A 12,734-nucleotide genomic window follows, 5' to 3' on the forward strand; every position below is an offset into this window, starting at 1 on the left:
AACTGAGCAGTCTGTTTTAGGAGATAACATACACAGCCATTTCAGCAGAAAACTGAAAGCTCTTCAAACAAAGGAAGCAAATGGAAACACAGCACTTAAATTATAATATCTGAAGTTAAGTACTTCATGGGTTTAACAGAAAATAATGCAGAGACAAAAAGAGACTTGCTAAACAGTGAGGAAAGTTTAATAAAATAGAAAAAAAATGTAGTAAAGAAAAGACAAAATTATGTGGGAAAAGCAGCTTAGTTGAGTTAAATATTCTCAATTAACTTTAAATGGAACGATAAGTACAGATTGGGGAGGAGGACAAAGAAAGAAATGTTAGAAGAGAACATAGCTAGAAAATTTACAAAACTGATGAAAGATATTCAGTAATTTATTCAAGAACTGCTACGAATACACAGGAAACTATAACTAGGCACAAAATTATGAATCTTAAAAATCATGGGGTATTTTTGTCTTCTTTTTTCTTTTTTTTATTGGTTGTTCAAAACATTACAAAGCTCATGATATATCATCTTTCATACATTTGACTCAATTGGGTTATGAACTCCCATTTTTACCCCAAATACAAATTGCAGAATCACATCGGTTACACACTCACATTTTTACATAATGGCATATTAGTGACTATTGTATTCTGCTACCTTTCCTATCCCCTACTATCCCCCCTCCCCTCCCCTCTCATCTTCCCTCTCTACCTCATCTGCTGTTGTTCAATTCTCTCCCTTGTTCCCCCCCTTTCCCCTCACAACCTCTTATATGTAATTTTGTGTAACATTGAGGGTCTCCTACCATTTCCATATGCTTTCCCTTCTCTCTCCCTTTCTCTCCCCCCACTCGTCTTTGTTTAATGTTAATCTTTTCCTCATGCTCTTCCTCCCTGTTCTGTTTTTAGTTGCTCTCTTTATATCAAAGAAGACATTTGGCATTTGTTTTTTAAGGATTGGCTAGCTTCGATTAGCATAATCTTCTCTAATGCCATCCATTTCCCTGCAAATTCTATGATTTTGTCATTTTTTAGTGCTGCGTAATACTCCATTGTGTATAGATACCACATTTTTTTTATCCATTCATCTATTGAAGGGCATCTAGGTTGGTTCCACAGTCTAGCTATTGTGAATTGTGCCGCAATGATCATTGATGTGGCAGTATCCCTATAGTACGCTCTTTTAAGATTCTCAGGGAATAGTCCGAGAAAGGCGATAGCTGGATCAAATGGTGGATCCATTCCCAGCTTTCCCAGGACTCTCCATACTGCTTTCCAAATTGGCCTCACCAATTTGCAGTCCCACCAGCAATGTACAAGTGTACCCTTTTCCCCACATCCTCGCCAACACTTATTGTTTTTTGACTTCATAATGGCTGCCAATCTTACTGGAGTGAGATGGTATCTTAGGGTGGTTTTGATTTGCATTTCTCTGACTGCTAGAGATGGTGAGCATTTTTTCATGTACTTGTTGATTGATTGTATGTCCTCCTGTGAGAAGTGTCTGTTCAGGTCCTTGGCCCATTTGTTGATTGGGTTATTTGTTATCTTATTGTTTAATTTTTTGAGTTCTTTGTATATTCTGGATATTAGGGCTCTATCTGAAGTGTGAGGGGTAAAAATTTGTTCCCAGGATGTAGGCTCTCTATTTACCTCTCTTATTGTTTCTCTTGCAGAGAAAAAACTTTTTAGTTTAAGTAAGTCCCATTTGTTTATTCTTGTTATTAACTCTTGGGCTATGGGTGTCCTATTAAGGAATTTGGAGCCTGACCCCACAGTATGTAGATAGTAGCCAACTTTTTCTTCTATCAGACGCAGTGTCTCTGATTTGATATCTAGCTCCTTGATCCATTTTGAGTTAACTTTTGTGCATGGTGAGAGAAAGGGATTCAGTTTCATTTTGTTGCATATGGATTTCCAATTTTCCCAGCACCATTTGTTGAAGATTCTATCCTTCCTCCATTGCATGTTTTTAGCCCCTTTATCAAATATAAGAAAGTTGTAATTTTGTGGATTGGTTTCTGTGTCCTCTATTCTATACCATTGGTCCACCTGCCTGTTTTGGTACCAGTACCATGCTGTTTTTGTTACTATTGCTTTGTAGTACAGTTTGAACTCTGGTATCGCTATACCTCCAGATTCACACTTCCTGCTTAGAGTTGCTTTTGCTATTCTGGGTCTTTTGTTTTTCCATATGAATTTCATGATTGCTTTCTCTATTTCTACAAGAAATGCCGTTGGGATTTTGATTGGCATCGCATTAAACCTGTAGAGAACTTTGGGTAATATCGCCATTTTGATGATGTTAGTTCTGCCAATCCATGAACAGGGTACATTTTTCCATCTTCTAAGATCTTCTTCTATCTCTCTCTTTAGGGTTCTGTAGTTTTCATTATATAAATCTTTCACCTCTTTTGTTAGGTTGATTCGCAAGTATCTTATTTTCTTTGAGGATATTGTGAATGGAGTGGTTTTCCTCATTTCCATTTCAGAAGTTTTGTTGCTGATATACAGGAATGCCTTTGATTTATGCGTGTTGATTTTATATCCTGCCACTTTCCTGAATTCATTTATTAACTCTAGCAGTTTCTTTGTAGACCCTTTTGGGTCTGTTAAATATATTATCATGTCATCCACAAATAGCAATAATTTAAGTTCTTCTTTTCCTATTTTTATGCCTTTAATTTCTTTTTTCTGTCTAATTGCTCTGCCTAGTATTTCAAGAATTAAATTGAATAGAAGTGTTGATAGAGGGCATCCCTGTCTTGTTCCAGATTTTAGAGGGAATGCCTTCAGTTTTTCTCCATTTAGGATGATGCTAGCCTGAGGTTTAGCATATATAGCTTTTACAATGTTGAGGTAAATTCCTGTTATCCCTAGTTTTTCTAGTGTTTTGAACATAAAGGGATGCTGTACTTTGTTGAATGCTTTTTCTGCATCTATTGAGATGATCATATGGTTCTTGTCTTTAAGTCTATTGATGTGGTGAATAGTATTTATTGATTTCCGTATATTGAACCAGGCTTGCATCCCAGGGATGAATCCTACTTGATCATGGTGCACAATTTTTTTGATATGCTTTTGTATTCGATTCGCCAGGATTTTATTGAGAATTTTTCCATCCAAGTTCATTAGAGATATTGGTCTGTAGTTTGCTTTCTTTGAAGTGTCTTTGTCTGGTTTCGGGATCAGGGTGATGTTGGCCTCATAGAATGAATTTGGAAGAGCTCCTTCTTTTTCTATTTCTTGAAATAGCTTGAAAAGTATTGGTATTAATTCTTCTTTGAAGGTTTTGTAGAACTCCGCTGTATACCCATCCGGTCCAGGGCTTTTTTTGGTTGGTAGTCTTTTGATGGCTTCTTCTATTTCTTCCTTTGTTATTGGTCTGTTTAAATCGTGTGAGTCTTCCTGACTCAATCTGGGCAGATCTATGACTTAAGAAATTTATCGATATCTTCACTATCTTCTATTTTATTGGAATATAGGGTTTCAAAATACTTTCTAATTATCTTCTGTATTTCTGTAGTGTCTGTTATGATATTACCTTTTTCATCCTTTGTGTTAGTAATTTGAGATCTCTCTCTTCTTCTCTTCTTTAGCATGGCTAAGGGCCTGTCGATCTTATTTATTTTTTCAAAGAACCAACTTTTAGTTTTATCAATTTTTTTTTGTTTTGATTTCGTTGATTTCTGCTCTGATTTTAATTATTTCTTGTCTTCTACTACATTTGCTGTTGTTTTGCTCTTCCTTTTCTAGGTTTTTGAGGTGTAGTGTGAGTTCATTTATTTGTTGTTTTTTTTCTTTTTCTGAGGAAAGAACTCCAGGAAATGAATTTCCCTCTTAAAACTGCTTTCATTGTGTCCCATAGATTCTGGTATGTTGTGTCTGTATTGTCATTTGTGTCTAAGAATTTTTTATCTCCTCCTTAATGTCTTCTGTAACCCATTGATCATTCAGTAACATATTGTTCGTTTTCCATGTGATGTAGGATTTTTCCTTCCTTCTTTTATCATTGATTTCCAGTTTCATTCCATTATGATCAGATATGGTGCATGGTATTATCTCCACACCTTTATATTTACTAAGAGTTGCCCTGTGGCATAATATATGGTCTATCTTTGAGTAGGATCCATGTGCTGCTGAGAAGAACATGTATCCACTTGATGATGGTTGATATATTCTATATATGTCGGTTAAGTCTAGGTTATTGATTGTGCTATTGAGTTCTATAGTTTCTTTATTCAGCTTTTGTCTAGAGGATCTGACTAATGGCGAGAGCGGTGTGTTGAAGTCACCCATAATTATTGTGTTGTAGTCTATTTGACTCTTGAACTTGAGGAGAGTTTGTTTTATGAACGTTGCAGCTCCATTGTTTGGTGCATACAAATTGATAATTGTTATGTCTTGTTGGTGGATGGTTCCTTTTAACAGTATATAGTGTCCTTCTTTATCCCTTTTGATTAACTTAGGTTTGAAGTTGAGTTTATTCGATATGAGTATGGCCACTCCTGCTTGCTTCCGAGGGCCATTTGAGTGGTATGATTTTTCCCAACCTTTTACCTTCAGCCTGTGTATGTCTTTTCCTATCATATGAGTCTCCTGAAGGCAGCATATCGTTGGATTTGTTTTTTTGATCCAGGTTACTAGCCTATGTCTCTTGATTGGTTAGTTTAGGCCATTAACATTTAAGGTTACAATTGAAATATGATTTGTACTTGCAGTCATGTTTATTTATTTATTTATTTTAGTTTGGCTAGTTTTTACTTTTTGGTTATTTTCCTCCCCCTTTACTCAGATACCTCCCGCTGTTAGTTTTAGGCACTATTTTTCAATTCCTCTTCTTGTAGTATTTTGCTCAAAATGCTTTGCAGTGCTGGTTTTCTGGCTGCGAATTCTTTTAGCTTTTGTTTATCGTGAAAGATTTTAATTTCATTGTCAAATCTGAAGCTTAATTTTGCTGGATACAGTATTCTTGGTTGGAATCCATTATTTTTCAGCATTTGAAATACATTGTTCCAGGATCTTCTCGCTTTCAAAGTCTGTGATGAAAAATCAGTCGTTAACCTAATTGGTTTACCCCTGAATGTAATCTGCCTCCTTTCTCTCGTAGCTTTTAATATTCTCTCCTTGTTCTGTATGTTGGCTATCTTCATAATTATATGTCTTGGAGTTGGTGTATTACGGTTTTGAATGTTTGGGGTCCTGTAGGCTTCCAGGATTTGGCAATCCATTCCATCTTTCATCTCTGGGAAGTTTTCTAGAATTATTTCATTTAATATGCTGTCCATTCCTTTGGTTTGAATCTCTATGCCTTCTTCTATCCTGATGACTCTCAAATTTGGTTTTTTTTATGACATCCCATATCTCTTGAATAGATTGCTTGTGGGATTTAAGCATCTTTTCTGTGTTGACTATATTCTTTTCAAGTTGATAAACTTTGTCTTCATTATCTGATGTTCTGACTTCTACTTGATCTAGTCTATTTGTAATATTCTCGTTTGAGTTTTTAATTTGGTTTATAGTTTCCTGCATTTCTAGGATTACTGTTTGATTTTTTTTAAGATCTCTATCTCCTGGTAAAGCTCCTTCTTTGCCATTTGGATTTGTTTGTTTAATTCATTTTCAAAATATACTTTTATTGCTTGGACTTGCTGCCTCATGTCTTCTCTAATATTCCTTTCCATCTGAGTTAGGTATGCCTTGAGTTCTTTCCCTATCCATGTTTCTGATGCTTCTAGGTCCTCCTGTAGATTTAAGTTGTCCTGCATTGTTTGTAATCCTTTTTTCCCTTGTTTTTTCATGATGTTCACGTTACTTTCCAGCTCTATTTGATTGCTGTGTTTCTGCTCTCTCCTATATATTTGTTTTGGTTTTGTATATCTCTGTTGTCTCTCCTTTGTGTTGGTAGACTATGCCTGCTAAAGTGGATTCCGCTGGGAAGGAATTCTGACGGCCTAGCTCCAGTGACATCACCTCTCTGCTATGGCTGGCCCCAGGCTCCTTGCCGGGGTGTCCGAATGGAGGGGTTGGACTGGACTGTCTCTGGTTGGTTTCAGCTCCCAGTCGCTGGCGGGCAGGCGATCTCTAGCCGCCCAGTCGTGCGGTTGGTCACCGGCGGGCGGGCAGTCTCCAGCCACCCAGTCGCGCGGGCAGCCGGCAGGCGATTGGTCACCGGCGGGCGTGCGGTCTCCAGCCGCCCAGTCGCGAGGGCCTGGCCTTTAGTCCCCTGGTTTCTCCTGCTAGTCCTGGTTTCTCCTGTTAGACCAGATTTCCCCTGAGTGATGCCTCTCGGCAGTTCAAACTGTACTCTGGGCCTGCCATTTGTTGGGTGTGGAGGGTGTCTATTGGGAACCCCGGTACTCTATTGTTTTGATTTTTTCCACTTCCCTCCCCCAGCGCTGGCTAGACAGGTTTCCTTTTTGACGCTAATGGGAGGGGGAGTTGAAGGTCAGGTGTCTCTAGTTTTCCAAGTGTCTTTATGCAGGCTCGCTCTGATAATCCCTCCCCCGGAAAGCCTAGGAGAGATTTTATGTGAATTCCCCGCTGTTTGGGAGATGAGCTGAGTAACACGCACCTGTTTTATTGTTGCAATCTGTCAGAGAGTGGCGGTGGTTACTTCAGCTCTCCAAGATGGTGGCTGCTGGTTTCCTTGGTGGAGTTTCCGTTGTGGGGGATAGAACTGTGCCGCTTCCTTCCCCGTCTGAAATCTGGAACTCAGCCTGGGGCTCAGTGGGGGCTCAGCTGGCAGGATTCCACAGAATCCGCAGCTACGTTTCTCCCTGCTTGCTGGTCGCTTCTCGGTGGTGCCCCGCCGTCTGTAGCCATGGGGCGGGCCGCACGGATCAGTCAGCCCGGATCTCCGGTCGCACTTCTTTTTTCTTTTTAAAAATGAAGGCAGAAGACACATTACTAGCTTCAGGAACACAGTAAGGTCAACTTCTGACTTTTCAATGCAATGACTTTTTAGTGAAACATCTTTTTCTGTCTTAGAAGATAATGGAATATCTTAAAATTTTGGAGGTGGGATAGGACTGTTGACATAAAAATCCCTGTTCAATCCAAAATTTCTTCATATGTTAGATACATGAAAGATACTTTAGACAAGTAAACATTGAGAGAATTTGTTATAACCAGATGCACACTTAAGAATACACTAGAGGGGTAGCAAAACAAAAACATTAAAGTGAATATTTGTTGAATGAAACAATAATAAGCAAAATATATTGGGACTGGGGTTGTAGCTCAGTGGTACAGCACTTGCCTTGCACACATGAGGTACTGGGTCCAATTCTCAGCACGACATAAAAATAAATAAATAAAATAAAGATATAAAAAATATACATTCTATAGCTTCACACTCACACATGTACACATGTGTGTGTGTGTGTGTGTGTATATATATATATATATATATATATATATATATATATATATATATTTAATTGTATTTTAAAGTAGCAATAAAACAAATCATGAGGAGAGACTACATTGTTTTTTGCATTTATGGGGAAAGTCAAGTATACCAATTAAATTAATTATAATATATAAAGGATTCTTGTATAGTTTCTAAGACTTAAAGGAGTAACATAAGGATATATAACTGTAAGAATAAGAATAGCAATTCAAAGTAAAGGACATAAAAAGCAATGTAGATCTGTAGAACAAATGTGAATGAATCTTCCTGTCGAGTAAGATTTATAATGAAATAATCATGAATTTAAAAAGGATTAAAATTTTCAAATGTGTTAAAATTTTAAATTTCAATTCATGAAAAATACAACATAAAAGTGAGATGACAGAAGTTGTATGGGATGGTGCACACCTGTGTCCCACCTACTCAACTCAGGAGGCTGAGGCAGTAGGATTACAAGTTTGAGGTCCGACTAGGCATATCAGTGAAATCCTACCTCAAAATAAAAAGGGCTGGGAATGCAGCTCAGTATCAGAGTGCCTCTGGACTCAATGTTCACTACCACATAAACAAACAAAGGCTCACATGAGATGACAAGTCACAGGATGAGAAAAGATATGATCAACACATAATGAGTTATTTTTTAGCATGAATTTTTTAAAAAAGCCTATAATGCAATAAGAGAAAGATAAAGACAGAAAAATGTAAAGGTATAAACATGTAATTTACAAGATAGGAAAGACAATCTGTAAATACACATGCACACATACACAGATTTATATATATATAAAACATTTATGGAAATTAATAAACAGGAAACCAGGAGGTCCCATTATAGATAACCTTATGGCAGAAGTACACTATTAGTTCACCAGATTGTTTTGTTTTAACTTTTGAGCACACAGCTAGAGTATATTTACCAAATCCACCTACATTTAAATGTGACCCTCAAAATAAGTTTTTAATAATAGAATATGTGTAGAAATGAAGTATATACCACTTCCCAAGCAATAAACCTTCAGCATTTCTCTCCTCCTTTATCTTTGTTTTTTTAAGGGCTAGTAAATGACATTAGTCTATGTTCTTTCCTGAAGCAATCCCTCCTCTGCAAAACACTATATTTGTGTGTGCATGTGTATGTGTAAAGTTAGAACATTTAAAATGTAAAATATATACAATTGCCAAACTTTGAAAAGTTTGAAATTCCTGATGCTGGGAAGCATATAGATTAACTGGAAGTATATTGTGTTGCTGGTAGAATGACAATTGGAAAACAATAGCAATATAAATGTGAAGATGCATATATCTCACAGTCTTACTATTACACTTCTAGACATATAAACAAAGGAATTGCCCACATACATACTCAAGGATATACATGCCACAGTATTCATGGCAATAATGTTTGAAATATCAAGGACATATTTTTCAACAAGTTTATATTCATACAGAAATAATTAATTATTTGGTACTGGGAATTGAACCCAAGGTGCTTAACCACTGAGCCATCACCAGTTCCCAATTTTTTTTTAAAAAAAATTGAGACAGGCTTTCACTAAGTTGCTGAGGGCCTCACTAAATTACAGAAGCTGGATTTGACCTTGGAATACTCCTCCCGAGTGCGCTATGGTGCCTAGCTTCACATGATTTAAAGAAATTACAGATATAGCTATAAATATGATGAATCTCAAAAATTCAATGTGAATAAAACAATAGCAGAATATACATGATACTATGTGTTTATAATGTGTATATATGTGTAAATATATTCATAATGTATCTATTTTATATATTAGATATGCATATTTAGAACATGAAAAATTGTTATATATACTTACATGTTGTTTAGGAATTCATACATACAGAAATTATAATAAAGATATGAGTAAATTATTTAGATGATTGTGGGGATTTGTGATAAGGGAGATGTGCACAGGTACCACTTTTTTTGTTGTTTTTTATAGTACTAGGGATTGAACCTCACAGATGCCTTCAGCAGTATTATTAATGATTTATTTTTCAACCTGGGAGGTGTGATAAAGTGTATTATTATATTATTCTTTATAATATTTTGATTTTTAAAAGTTTATAATAATCTATAAATAAAGGGATTGCTTTAATTTGCCCATAGATTTGATATGTTCAAAGTATTCAAGCATATGAAGTATAATTAGGAGTGATGTGCTATTTTTAATCTATCATATTTATAATGGTTTACAAAAGAATGAAAAAATGCCCCTACTTACATACTATTAATTGAAAGTGAAATCTCAATATGTAAGATGGACCTTAATATCCATTTATATGGTTGTTTCACAAATTTTTTATGCAGATGAATATTGATCACATTTTTGTATAATAGCAAATATTTTGAGGAACTTAAATTTCAAAATGAGAATATAAGTAAGTTTTTTTCATTAGGTAGAAAATTACATAGCCATTAAAAATACAACAAATAGTAAGCAATTCAAAACAGAATAATTTTAAATGCAAATACTATACACTGAATCATGATATATATGTGTCTGTACTTGAGTGTGTGTGTGTGTGTGTGTGTATTTGTAATATCAATTTTATAAGCTATGACTAGAGACTAAAAAGTGTTAAGAGGGCATTATTTTGCTTCATATGATTATTTATGCTTTTTTCCTTCTAAGTTTGATCATTTTGTAAAAATATTTTCAGTGGCAACATATTAATTTGTAATTTTATAATTCAGTAATGATAGCCCTTCCTGAATGCATACTGGATTAGTCTTTAATCCTTCTTTCATATTCATAAATCCAAGTACATGCGTAACCTGTGCTAAATACTATGGAGAAATCAATTTTGTACAGGAAGACCTTTATGGATGAGGAAGGATAAAAGAAAAAAATATATATAAATAATGCTAGATCTTGTATCAAAGTATTTGTGAACCTGAAAACACTTGTTTGGATGAAGAAACATAGACACTCAGAGTTCCTATTGGTTGTATGCAGATAAAGTGTTCATTTCTAGAGGAAAATACATCAAAAGATCTCCAAAGGAGTCCCTCAGACTTTGAGGCATTTACTATTTCCCAGGTCAGTCTCACACACTCAGGTGCCTCATTTTTTGCCTGTGAATTGAGCATAGGATCTTCTCTTAGGAAGATGTGTTTGCCAAGGTCATTAGATTAATATGTAAATTCATACTGTGGAATTATTAAATCATATACCTGTCTCTTAGTGCTCATAATACATAGACCCATATGACAATCTCATTTTCTTGATAACTAATGCACAATTTTTCCATGAGAATTATCACCAAAAAGAAGGTGAGTTTTAAAAATAATCAGACTGACCTCATTCTAGATTTGAAGAAATTTAGAGTTCGATTACATTTTAGAAACTAATATATCTATAGGCATATCATAATATGGATGCTTTGCCAGGAGTCCTTTCACCCTCCATCTATTGGGTAAGGCCACTAGAAATATATCTCTGGTATTCCATTTGGCCCATTCATGATAAAGAATCACTGGTCATGTCCCTATATGACTTATTTCTTTGAATAAGTTAATTAAAAAATCACATTGGAATTTTTCTGGTTTTTGAGGTTACTTTGCATATATCATTTCTAATTTATTTTGGATTAACAAATTTTTACTTAGAGTGAGCACTCATATTTTTGTCACTTCTAGCATTTTTGATAATATAAAAAATTATTCTTTTTAGGTAACTAAAAATACATCACACATATGGGTAGGTGTGTATTTTATCCAAACTTGTCTCTGTTGGTTTTTGTTTATCTAAAAAGAAAAAAAATAATAATAATGAAAACATTAACAGCTGCTATTTCAACTTACCTACTGAACAATGACATTTTTTTTCACACCATTTGCAGCTACGGAAGAATGACTGACAGGCAGCATAGAATGTGTAAATGGTTCTCTTTGACACATTATGAAAACTGACAGTGAGTGTTCAAGGTTTGTGGGGTGAAGCGGTAGTATACAATTCTAAAAATAAATTTTTAAAATATACACATTTGAACACCAGAGATTCTGGTCTGGAAAAGGGATTGAGGAGATAATTAAGATTAACAAAATTAAGGACAATTTAGATAATTTAAAAACGTTAAAGGGAAAATGTGATTTTGCCTGCAGGAGATGGAAAATCCTTTGATAATATATCATTGTCCTGAAGCACCAAAAGAATTAAAATAGCAAATGACAGATGGTATGATTGAATAGGTGGCAAGAAATTAATGAATGACATTGGAATAGTATGAAGTTAAGGTTTTCTGTCCTAAGGACCTTGGAAAAATGTGCTCTGCTTATATCCCTGATTGAGGCATGTGTTAGCCAGCTTGCCATCACTGTGACAAAATGCCTGAAAAACAGTTTATAAGGAGAGAACTTTTATATTGGCATATAATTTTCAATGTTTCAGTCCAGTGTTTTTGGCCCTGTTACTTTGGGTCTGTGGTGGCACAGTGTATCATGATGGGAACTCATGGCATAGGCAGCCTGTTCACTTCACGCCAACCAGGAAGCAAAGGGGAAAAGAAGAGACTGGCATCCCACTATCCTCTTATATGTTTCCAATAATCTAACTTCCTTCTGCTACCCCACTTCCTGAAGTTTCTACCATCTCTGAATAGTACATAGAGTGAGGACCAAGCCTTCAACATGTGGGCCTTTGGAGACATTCAAAGTACAATGGGTAGTATTCCATTCCTGCTCCCTAAGACACATAACTATCTCACAATCAAAAATGTACTCAATTCATTTCCAAGAATTCCCAGTATCTTTTTGAGCATTCCCAGTAATGCTCAAAAAACCAAGTCCAGAGTCTCCTTTGAGACTCAAGATGAACTCAATCATGATTCCCTATAAAAATAAAAAAGAAATTTATATACTTCCAACACAGAATGGTGGGATAAACACAGGATAATCATTCCTTTTCCAAAAGAGATAGAAAGGAAGGATTAGATCAAAGCAAGACCAAAACCCAGTAGGACAAACATTAAACCCTCCATGTCTGGCATCTAGGACAGCAGACAGTGGCAGAATATGGGCCCCAGGGGCTTGGACAACCCTGTCCCTATTGCCTTGTTGTATTGTAGCTCACATGGCCACCTTCTTGGTAGGCTTTGCTTGGTGCTTGTGGCTTCCTCCTGGCATTTCACATTCCTAATGCCTCTCACTTCCTGGGGACTCCTTAGCGGCTTGGCTTTACTCTCACTGCTTCACACATTGCTCTGTCAGTGGATGTTTTCAGGTAGTTAGACTTTGCTCCAGATGCTTGGCCTCCCAGGCTTTCCTTTGAAATCTCAGTGGAAGATTTTATGACTCAGCATTTTCCA

The sequence above is a fragment of the Marmota flaviventris genome, chromosome 14, assembly GCF_047511675.1.
Source record: "Marmota flaviventris isolate mMarFla1 chromosome 14, mMarFla1.hap1, whole genome shotgun sequence".
NCBI lineage: Eukaryota > Metazoa > Chordata > Mammalia > Rodentia > Sciuridae > Marmota > Marmota flaviventris.